Source organism: Balaenoptera borealis (genome assembly GCF_965194805.1).
Source record: "Balaenoptera borealis genome assembly, chromosome: 10".
Classification (NCBI taxonomy): Eukaryota; Metazoa; Chordata; class Mammalia; order Artiodactyla; family Balaenopteridae; genus Balaenoptera; species Balaenoptera borealis.
In genome coordinates this window covers 59,528,140-59,540,520 of record NC_138874.1, presented here as the reverse complement: position 1 = coordinate 59,540,520, position 12,381 = coordinate 59,528,140, and the positions used below count along the sequence as shown (strand labels likewise).

At 36.2% G+C, this 12,381-nt stretch overlaps 1 protein-coding gene across 12 annotated transcripts in view; it reads right to left on the bottom strand.

The window, feature by feature from the left end:
• ADK (adenosine kinase) overlaps positions 1-12,381 on the bottom strand; it is a 499,862-nt gene that overhangs the window by 42,023 nt on the left and 445,458 nt on the right. The window lies entirely within an intron of this gene.

Below are 12,381 nucleotides of genomic sequence, written 5' to 3'. Positions count from 1 at the left end.
AAATAAAAGAAGCAACAACGGCCTCACAGGCCAGATATCAATTTGCCCACCTATTTTAATACCTTATTTTAGATCATGTAAGTAAATGTTCTATGTGAGCAACATAAGCATCAGCAATTACTTTCTATTTTACTATAGTGGCTGCTGATAAGGAAAGGGAAAAACCCTCATGTTCCGGTTAGCACATTCTGAAAGCTTAGAATTTGAGTGTCTGCGGGTAAGGTTCACAATTTCTGATAGTAATGGCAATACCTTAAATACTTTAAGAGTTAAGGGAACATACACTGCATCATACAGGTGCCTTCTACTCCTTAACATTCAGGTACCTTGGTTTTAAAGGTTGGAGACAGAAACATCTTTTACACCTTTAGGGAAAGTCATGGGCACAACCTTTCACATTCTTTACAGCATAAATGCAGCTAGGAGATAAGAACATTTTATCCAGCATATTCCAAGACTAGGAAGTCACTGGAGACATCATATAACGCTTCTTTCTTGATTATATGTTTACACATTTAGTGGGAAGAAATGGAGATAATTATTGAAACCTAACAGAAAGCCCATTATATTAGGTATGCAGTAAAGTATTTACTGTGATTGACAGTAGAATTTAAAAGACTTCTCAGCTAGCGAACAAGTATATTTTCTGACAAACTAATTTTTATATACTATTTTAACAAAATAGAGAAAACTTCTGTATTCCTCAAATATTTTCTTAGTGGGTACCACGGGGATTACAGTTAACATTATAAATATATAACAATCTAATTTGAATTGAAACCAAATTGGCTTCAACAACATACAAAACCTCTGCTTCTATATTGCTCCTTTCCCCCTTTATGTTGTTATAAATTATATCTTTATGCAGGTGTGTCCATTAACATATATTTATAATTATTGTTTAATGTATTTGTCTTTTAAATCATGTATGAAATAAAAGAGGAGTTAGAAATCAAAAATACAAGAACACTGGCTATTACATTTACCTATGCAGTTACCTTTACTGGCGTTATTTCTTTATATGGCTTTGAGTTACTGTCCAGCATCCTTTCATTTCAGCCAGAAGGATTTCTTTTTATTTTATTTTATTTTATTTATTTATTTATGGCTGTGTTGGGTCTTCGTTTCTGTGCAAGGGCTTTCTCTAGTTGCGGCAAGTGGGGGCCACTCTTCATTGCGATACGCGGGCCTCTCACTATCGCGGCCTCTCTTGTTGCGGAGCACAGGCTCCAGACGCGCAGGCTCAGTAATTGTGGCTCACGGGCCTAGTTGCTCCGCGGCATGTGGGATCTGCCCAGACCAGGGCTCGAACCCGTGTCCCCTGCACTGGCAGGCAGACTCTCAACCACTGCGCCACCAGGGAAGCCCTGAAGGGTTTCTTATAGGGCAGGTCTACCAGTAATGAACTCCTTTAGCTTTTGTTTAACTGGAAATGTCTTAATTTCTCCCTCATTTCTGATGAACTGCTTTATCAGACATAAAACTTCTTTATATTTAAGCCGTTTTTTCAGATGGTGAATTACAAATCTAATTACCAAAAAAGCTAACTCACCAAGTAGATTCTCCATGATTCACCATGCATTTTAATTTACTGAAGGTCCAAGAAGATAAAATTGTAGTGTGGGTGGGTGGGCAAAGATCAATGTTGAGCTCAAGCTAGGAAAGCTTTTCAGAAACTGGTTGCTGATTGTACTTTGATAATTAATTAATTTATTTATTTATATTTATTTTTGGCTGTGTTGGGTCTTCGTTTCTGTGCGAGGGCTTTCTCCAGTTGCGGCAAGTGGGGACCACTCTTCATCGCGGCGCGCGGGCCTCTCACTATCGCGGCCTCTCTTGTTGCGGAGCACAGGCTCCAGACACGCAGGCTCAGTAGTTGTGGCTCACAGGCTCAGTTGCTCCGCGGCATGTGGGATCCTCCCAGACCAGGGCTCGAACCCATGTCCCCTGCATTGGCAGGCAGACTCTCAACCACTGCGCCACCAGGGAAGCCCGTACTTTGATAATTAAATATACAAACCTATGATCCTTTTAGGCTCACCTAATTAGTATCAAATGAGTTTACTTAATTATAGTTGTAAATTAAATGCATAGGGTTTGCCTCATCTCAAATAATTACATGTGCATTGTAATGTGAATTATGGAACATTAATTCGCAGTTTATCGATTACTCCCTAAACAGAGACTGGGACTCATTACGACAAAGTTATTATCATAGCAGTTTTGATAAATAGCTCCTAGAAAAGGCTTCTGAATAATGTTTGCCTATAAGTTCTTTAAAGGAAAGGTGTTCATGTGTCAGAATTGGTACTGCCCATTTATGCAAAGCCCCAGCCTAGAAAAATGTTTTTCCTGAGGTATTTAAGTGAGAGGCACATATATATGCATGTATGTATGTATGTATGTATACAAAATCTCCACTCTCATTCTGCAGAGCTAGAACTTTTTCAAGTTTATAGTAGAGGCTGTAATTACTTTTTAAAGTCTTTAGGCATAACGTTAAGTAATTACAGGTCAAACAATTACCTCCAACAAACCAGTTCTTGGTATCCCTCAGATGGAGGCAATGATAGATCAACTGTCATGTTAAGAAAGCTTCTGCTATGTTCACTACACTCAGAACCAGCAAAAAAGAGGACAGAAACACTATATCTTCCTCTACTCTGTGGATACTTTACTACAGTAGATTTTTTTTCTTCCTATGTGATCTTAAAAAAAAAATCTGAGAAGGGAAGAAAAATTTGCTGCTAGAAAATGAATGGAGAATTATTAAAGGTATAAATACAGATTAATCAGGGGGAGAAAATATTCTAAATATTGAAATGTTTCAAACACAATTTCATGACCAGGCCTCAGGTTTTCCTTAAATACAAAATAAACTTAAGTAAAAATATGAGATTTTCATGTTTAAAAGACACAAACTTTTCAGACCAGCCCCTTGCCTCACCTACTTTAAATGCATCCCTTATTTTTTACATTTTCCTACTCCTGTTTTATTATGAGACAACTCCCAATGACCACACCAATAACTGTTACTGAACTTTTATTATTTCCTCTCATTTTTCTTGGCTATTTTGCACTGTGTGCCAAAAGAAACTCTCTGCTTCCACAGAGCCTGAAGAACGCACTTGGCCGCTTGCTGCGAACACTAACATTTTGCTGGTTAGGAGTAGTGACGTTATCTGGCTTCAAAGAGCAATAAAGGCAAAGACTGAACAGATATGTCAAGCCTTCCCTCTGAATTTACAATTTCTAACTTTGGCCACCATAGTTTTTTTTCAGTATACTTGTCGTTTTCTGCCATTTTCTCCCTTTAAGCATAGAAACTGAGGGGAAGACCCCAGCATAACAATTCTGCTTTAATTCAGCCCAATTTTGGCCTAAAGCAAACATCTAATTACTCGTGATTAATTCTAAAGCACATAACCTACTTTCATGTTCAATGGATCTATGTTTGAATCTAACTAGTGGCTTCCCCTCATTTTTCACTGCCTTTCAGTCTTTTCTCTGTGTTAACTTAATCCCCAAAGTGACTGAGGAATCATAAACTGCCATTCTCCTACTGCACAAAATATCTGTATTATGCAACTCACATTTCAAAGGACTTATATTATTAGTCTTGAATCGTGTGTTCAAATTCAGATTAAATTCAGACCTCTCTGTAATAAATGACAAGATGCATGAGGGCTGCCTATGTAATCTAGGCAACCATAATTATACAATTATTGATGAAGTTCCTGTTGATAAACAATGCAAACATTAGGAAATACTATTTTGCAATTAAATGGTGAAGAAAGCTGTTTATTGCCTTCCATTCTATCCTCTGTTAATAAGATTGAAGTTGCAGATGTTCTTGTATGCTGCATTGATGTTAAATGGTGCATGATGCTCTAGGTGGTTCCCATAACCTTGCTTTGTCTACTATGAACTGACTCAATTGATATGATAATAGAGAAAAGAGCTGGGCTGAACTGGCACCATTTGCATAGCCTTGAAATTTGTGATTATTGGACAGCCAACTGCTCCTAAAAGTTCTTGTTCAGTTGTCACTGACAACAATGCATCAGACAAATAATATTTTGGAATCAACCACTCAGGTGGGGGCATCAGTTACTGAAGCTTTTATCCCATCCAACAAGGTACTCATCAATGCATTTCTAAAGCTAACAAAAGGGAATTTCATGATTTTATTTGGGATCAATTACTATTAGACTTAGTACAAAGAGAGCAGATATCATTCAGGGGGTCACAAAACAGTGGTAGCACTTACAGCTTTTTGACACAGGAATTATATTTCATAAAACCTGTATTTTCATCTCACTATTAAATAAATATTATATTTTAGAATAAGGAATAATAAAATCTTTAATGTTGCTCAATATTGTACTTTGCTCATTAAAAAAATTATATGAGATCCCATACAAATATAGTAGGAATTGTTCTGATGCATGAAAATAAAAGAACATGCTAAAGAACCTCAAACACCTCAAACACTGAAGAAAATCCCAATACATTCCAAAAACATTTTGAACAGTAATAGGAGAACAACTAGAAAAACACCATAACTATAAGGCAGAACTGAGAATCTCTGAATTTAGAATTTATGAGCATATATGATGAATGAAAAAATAAGAGATAGTAAATGTATCTTTGGTACGTGGACAATGAAACAATTAGAAGAGAGAAGAAGTGCAAATAAATGGGAGGAATGTAATTTAAGGTTTTAAAAAACCTGTTAAAATAAAAATCCTAGAAAAGCTAGTATAAAAAATTTAATGCTAATGAAGGTGTAATACAAAACAGAAAACAATTGGGCTGCGAGTAATACCTAGAGGTCAATATTAAAGACTTAACTCCCCAAAGAGCAAATTCCTTTATCACTAGTGGGATAAGAGATAGGATAAAGGAATTTAGAGAAACACCAGATGAAAGAAACTGTGCATACACGGAATTAATGTTTTAAAGAAGGGCAATTTGAGTGGTTTTTAAAACAAACCCAATTCTTTACCTTAATTCAAGGTTTAAGCAATAGTTTGTTTTGACTTTTTTGTTTTTAGTGGTTTAAATCCTAAATTATAATGAGACCATTAGTTTTATTTCAAGAAGACTAGAATATAAACCTGTGAAGGAAAATGGGGACACAGGTACACTGTATTCACTGCTCCTCTTTACTCGGCTCATTCCCTTGGGAGAACTATATTCTGTTAATAAGGACTGTACTTCCTACCTGATTATTATCAGGTCTGGCCACATGACTTGCTTCAGCTAATGAGATGTGAGAGGAAGTGATACAAGAGATATAAGTACTGTGTAGTTCTTTCATCAAGTCTTTACTCCTCTAATACAACTAGCATGCTCCTGATTAGGGCTGCCCTTCAGTGTCGGTCCTAGAAAGAAGAAAATATGGAGTAGGGCCTCAGCTACAGTGAAGAAAAAGAATGCAAGAGAAAAAAATATCTATTACTGAATGTCATTAAGACTTTGAGGGTTATTTGTTAGGCTGCTGCCTTAGCCTAACCTGGGTAATAAACCCAGGTAATACAGAAAAAGGGTAGCTCTGCAATCATTAATCTTAACAGAATTCAAAATTATGAGATGAAGGCTATAGAATAACTGCTTATTTGAATTTGATAATACCTCCAGTTTGTCTGAACCGAAATGTAGTATCAGACTAAACATTCAATATGTGCTCTTAAAGAGCTTCTGGATAAATGTGGTACAGATGGTAAAATGTGTCTATGAGGATGCCCTTTCAGCTTAACAGCTGAAGCCTAACAGCTTCCTAAGCAACCCAGAAAGATAGAGAAATATTAATATGAATTTAAGTAGGTTCTAGGGGCTTTGATAACAGTAGACTAAGTAATTTGTACCAACCATTTCATCAAGAACAATTACGTCTGGACAAAATGTATCTTTAAAAAATGTGCTTGAAGGTAGTGATGGCCTAACAAAAGAATGAAGAATTACCAGGGTAGGACATAAGGGATGAGAGAGACCAGAGAGGTGAGTCTGATGTTTGATATTGCTGGGAGGACAAAATTTGGAATCTAGACTCTGTCAAGAGAGATGGCTCTGGTAAAACCTCTTCATCTTAAGTTTGGAACCCAAAGGACGGCAGCTAGGCTTAAGGATATACAGGGGGTAGATAAGTCTAGGCAATGAACTGTGGCTTAGCTTCCAATCATTCTAAGTTCCTGAACTTAGATCAAGATGATTCTAGTATGCTAGTGTTCCTGTGCCTGCCAAAAGAAAACATGAATCATCCTATGCCTCAAATTATTTCTACAAAGAATTTTCCAAATACAAAGTCTCACACACAATAAAAAATACTAATATATGGAGGCAAGCAAGAAATTAAAACCAGCAGAAATCATAGAACAGAAAGTAGCCCGAAGTGGTTCCAAATATTGAACTTATCAAACAGCAACTCTGAAATAACTATACTTACTGATCATGAGTTAAAAGCTAAGCTGAGAATTTTAGTAGAGGACTATAAACTATGAAAAATAGAAACTGAAATTAAGAATTTGATAAGTTTAAATGGAAACTGAAAATAAGAATTCAATGAATATGTTTAATAGAGAATTAGATGCAGCTTAGAAAAGAATTAGTGAACTGGAAGATAGGTCAGAAGAAAGCAGCCAGAAAGAGACATAGTGAAGATGGATAAGAAGGATTCTACATAGTTCCTGAAAGTGAAATTAGGACCAATGAAAAGAAGTTATAAGAAGGTACATATCTGTTCCACACAAGGAAAAACTTTTTAACAATTTAGGGTTTATAAAACCAAAATGAATAATCTGCTAGGCAGTGAATGTTTTAGAGAGGATTCTTGAATTGAGTTGGGAATGAGATAAGATGATCCTTATGCTCTTTTTAAGACATTAGGATTTTATAAGAATTCAGAGAGCTAACAGCGAGAAAATTTAAACTGAACTGTCTCATGAGAAAAAGTCTGGAAAAGTATAGTATAATCCTATATATGTAAAATTATATACTGTGGGCATGCAAGCACTCAGCAGAAAGATGTCTGGAAGGATAAGCACTAAATTGTTAACATCTGTTCTCTGAATGGGGGAATTTCAGTGGATATTTTATGTATGGGAATATGCTGAGGGTGTTATCAGTAACCATGAGATGAGAGCATTGCAACTAAGGGTATTACATTAGGGTAGGAGTTCTCACACTTTTTGCTTCTAGGACCACTGAAATACTTTTAAAGATTCAGGACCCCAAACTGCCTTTCTTTATGTGAGTTATATTTATCAATATTTACTGTATTAGAAATTTAAAAAGAGAACTGAAAAATATTTACTAATAGACCTATTACATTTTAACATATTTTTATAAATAATATATTCAAAACAAAAATATTATTGAAAAAAGTGGCATTTGCATTTTTTGCTTATCTCGTTAATGTCTGGTTTAATAAAAGACAGCAGGATTTTCATATCTGCTTTAGTAATCAATCTGTTGCTATGTTACATATTATGCATGCCCTGGAAAACTTCACTGAAATTGAGTCATAAAGGCAAACAATATCTTAGTATTATTGTGAAATAGTTTTGATTTCACGGAAGAGACGCTTTGGAGTCTTGGAGACCTCCAACTGGTCCACACTTTGAAAACTGCTGCATTAAAGTAAGGGCTATAGTTTTCCCCATGCTGGGATGGTAGAACTGCTCACTCTGAACAAGCTGTAACTGAAAGAATATGTCAGTTCTGCTCTGTTTAGTGGGATAGGCCAGTAAGGAGCTAATGCTCTAAAGCTTAGAAAGTAAAAGATTCCAAAAAGTGCTTAGATGAAAGCAAGCTGGCTAACAAGAATGTTTTAGACTTCCCTAGGCAGGTAAAGTGTCACTATGCTGATTCCTTTATGTAATAATAGGCCTGAATTAATTAACCCAAACTATGATTGCTTTGTTGTTATAGCAAACAAAAGTAAAGTTTGCTATAAATGTTCTAGGTAAAGGACACTGGATGAGGCCTGAAGTGGGAGAACTAACAAAGGTCTCCAAAGTGATGACAGTCTGATCTCCATATTAGAATCCTGGTAACTTAAGACCAAGATATAAGCCCAACCCAAGACAGATGGAGACCTGAAGCCTGCCTAGCATGGCAGTTGCCCTTTTCTGGAAACACACACACACACACACGGTCTGAAGCCCACACTACCATGAAAGGCATGATTTAGCCTATTTTATAAGAAACAAAATTAACAGGCCATTGAACTTCTCTCCTACTAGGCTCACAGTTTTGGAGACTTGAAAGAATCTAGTCAGAAGTGTTGCAGACACCATTTCTTCCTTAATTGGGAATGACAGGATTCCTCTATTGCGGAGAAATTACTATAATAGTTTGGTGACAGGGTATTTTTATCCTTTTCTCCATGCTGCTAAACCCTGACTTTGAAATATCAGTTTATTTTATTTAATTAATGTATTTTTTGGCAACACTGTGCGGCTTACAGGATCTCAGTTCCCAACCAGGGATTGAACCCAGGCCACTACAGTGAAAGCCCGGAATCCTAACCACTAGGCCACCAGGGAATTCCCTGAAATATCATTTTATGTTTGACTAACCTTTAAAAGTAAAAAGTCTGAGAGAATGGTCCCTCTGAAATGTGATTTATATCATATCCCCCTAAGAATTCTTTTAATACCTCCATTACATTAATATCTAGACCAGAGGTTGTCCAACTATGGCTTATGGGCCAAATCTAGCTAGCTGCCTATTTTTGTAAATAAAGTTTTACTGGAACACAGCCAGACCTATTTGGTTACGTATTCTTACATATGGCTGCTTTCATACTAGAGGCAGAGTTGAACAACTACGACTGAGATCGTATGTCCTGCAAAGCTGAAAATATTTACTATTTGGCCCTTTGCAGAAAGGTTGCTGACTCCTGATCTAGACACATAGACCATTAGAACACTCTGGACATAAAGACCATTAGAACTGAAAGATACAATAGAGATTTTCTAGTCAGCCCTTTCATTTTATAGTTGAATAAAATGAAGCCCAGGGAATCAAAAAAGCAGTACACGGAGCACACAGAAGACAGGTGGAAGCTTCCTAGCACATGGGATACCCTCTTTGCTATTTTCTAGCCTACTCGTTCCACACTAGGAATGCTCTGCCTAAATCAAGAGTCCTGCCGAGTCTCTTAAAAGCCACATATGGTCTTGGCACAGAAATTGTTTTCTTAACACCTGGGTAACCAGGCTGTGTAGGTCCCAGGAGTACAGCAGTGCCCTTAGCATCAGCTCTAGCCAACCCCTGAGGAGTTAGATCTGAGAGAGAGCCACTTTCAAGGCCCTGCCTCATTAGTCCCTGCTGCCACCAATCTAACTCAGAGAAAATTGATCCTTCCCTCATGCCTGCTGCACCAAGGCCAGTCTTGGGGAAAGAGGTTTTGTTCATAGAGGATTTGTTAATTAAGTCATTACTGTACTAATGAAACCCCTGAGCTTCAGCCACTAGTAGTCTATATTACTTTAGTGTAGCTAAATTTGTACACTTAATTAAAAGGCGTGTGTTCTTTTAAAAACAACTGATAATTTAAAAAATATATAAAGTAAGATACGGAAAACACACAGTATTTATCATCTTACCCCCCAACGTAATCACTCTTGCTGTTTTGATTGTAGTGGCAGGCAATTTTATATTCTGATTTTTGCATACTATAGAAAAGTCCTCAAATTTTAAGTAATGAAGTTTCACAAAATGAACAAACGCTTTGCATTGGTTCATTTTTTATCTAACACAGTACATAAGGATAGTCTCAAATTGCTGCATTATTTTTAATGGTAGCACCCAGTAAATGACATACTTTATCTGTTCCATCAATGTTTCTTTTAATTTCTACTATTATACATAAAAAATGACATAAATATCTTCACATACAGATGCTCCTATTTTGATTATTTAAACTCCAAGAATTGAAATCACTGTATTAAAGGATATGAATATTTTCACGTTTATATTTTAGCAATATTATAAAGGCATCTGACTGACCACACTCCAAGCATCAAATAGCAATTCTTTTAAAAGATCCTCTTATATCAATCACATAACCTAATTTGATCTTTTATCAAAGTCCTTATGTCTTCTAGCAAATCTGTGTTCTATGTATAGAATTAACCTTTAAAAATTAGAGTTCACATTGGTCTCAACCACAGCCAGGATGACATGGTCAGAAAGCCATTAATAGTCTGATTTTTTTTTTTTTAAAGCTCATTAATAAAAGTGTACAAAGGTAAAGAAAAGTATTACTAAAAATATTTATTATGATCTGGGGCGCCTGGGACATTGATCTTTCTGCATCTCTCACACGGAAAAAATACTCAAACTAAGGTGGTACTGATGTATTGTAAAATCTGCTTAAAAGCCAACTTAACATCTTTAACATTCAATCCACAGTCACCAATTCTCAAAAAAAAAAAAAAAAAATCATCCAGAATCAGCACAGATTCACAAACACACATACACAAATCTATATAAGTGTATTACTCTTAAGACTCTGGTTAAAAATCACTACACTCAATTCATTATAACTCAGGTAACCTAGATTTGTTCAAATTGTGTATATACATTTAAAACTGGCTAGATCTTTTTTATATGAATAATGGTGCAGGACCCAAAATATTATATCTGACTATTCTAACATTAAATTTATTTCTTTTAATAAGAGCTATACTGAGGCATGATTTGAGACAGGCTGGGACTTGAGTCCTGGGACCCTTTACTGGAGTGTGTGTACCTGGACAAATGTCTCCCAGAGCAAAAGAATACAAAGAAACTATAAGGGACTAAAAATAACTGCACAAATGTGCAGTTGGGGCAAATTATGAACAAGATACAAAAAGGCAAAGCCCCAACTGCTACTTCTGAGGTGCCAGAGCAAAAGCAGGATACTGTACATGATCCCTGCACACAGCACCACGAAGGGGTTGGGCAGACCACCTAAGCCACCCCTCAGGCCCCACCCACCAACCCGCCCCTACTCTCACTCCATTTAAGGGACCAACTCACCCCCACATAGGGGAGTGAGCAAGGCAACTTGTTTTCAATCCCTTGTGCTACAGTATGAGTACCAATAAAGCCTTGCCTGAATTTCTCGTCTGGCCTCTTATCAATTTCTATTGATTAAAGAGTCCAAGACTTAGGTAGGTAACAGACTGACATACAACAAACTGCACATACTTAAAGTGTGTAACTTGTTAAGTTTGTAGGATGTGTACACCCATGGAGCCATCACCACAGTCAAGATAATGAACATATCCATTACTTCCAAAAATTCTCTTGTGTTTTTCTTAGTAAGCTCCTACCTTTTCCTGCCCCCTAGTTCTCAGACAACCACTCACATGGATCTATAGTGTCAAAGTTTGATTTGGATTTCTAATCAATTACTTTGTAATAATTCAGGTAATAATGCCTGTAGTCAGTGGGTTGTGTCTCAAAAAATGGATATGTAATTTGAACAATAGAGGTTACTTCTAGGAAAATTTCTGAGCTACAGATTCATTGGACCAACAGCAGCTTCAATCATCTGCTAAGTGCCAGTCTTCTGTGGAGACTGCCAACTTTGTCATACATTAACACATAATTATACATCTAGTATTAGCTGATAATTGGTGGTTCTTGAAACAACAGTATTTTAAAACAAATGAAAGAGGAATTAATTTGATAATTTAGAACCAAACCTTTGGAACATTCCTAACAGTTCTGTTTCTTATTCGGTTAACCTATTTCTTTTCTTCTGAGTTAAGAAAAATTCAGGTGAATTTTCTTTTATTTTACAGATTGTAATTTTGAAGAAAACTGTGCCAATGGTTAAGAATCAATTCTAGGTTGTTGATTGGCTTTAATAACCTATGATGAGCATATGATATTCAGAATTTCACTGATGAAACACATTTAGTGTTCAAACATACATAAAAAAATACCCTCTGGGTATTCCAGGTCCACTCAGATGAAAAATATCTACAGATTATATAATTCTTAACACTGAGTTCCCATTTATTTGTATTATCGATACCATTCTTCTAGTCACTTAAATTCAAAACCTTAGGGTAATTTTTGCTTACTTATGTTGTCACTAATTTCTATTAAACCTTCTTTCATGACACCTTTTGCCTTTAGCGATGTGATCCTTCTTTATCTTTCTAGCTTCTTGTACCTATGCTTAGCTTGCACACACAGGCATACATGTCCTCAATGCCATCATGTTCTACTCTTCTTTGCCTGGCAAACTTCAAATACTCATCTAATGTTTAATCTTACATAAAGCACTTCTTAGACTCTTCCATACAATTAGTTGCTCCCTCTTCTTGGGTCCTTAACACCTTAAACACTCATCTACTTTAAAAAAAAATATTT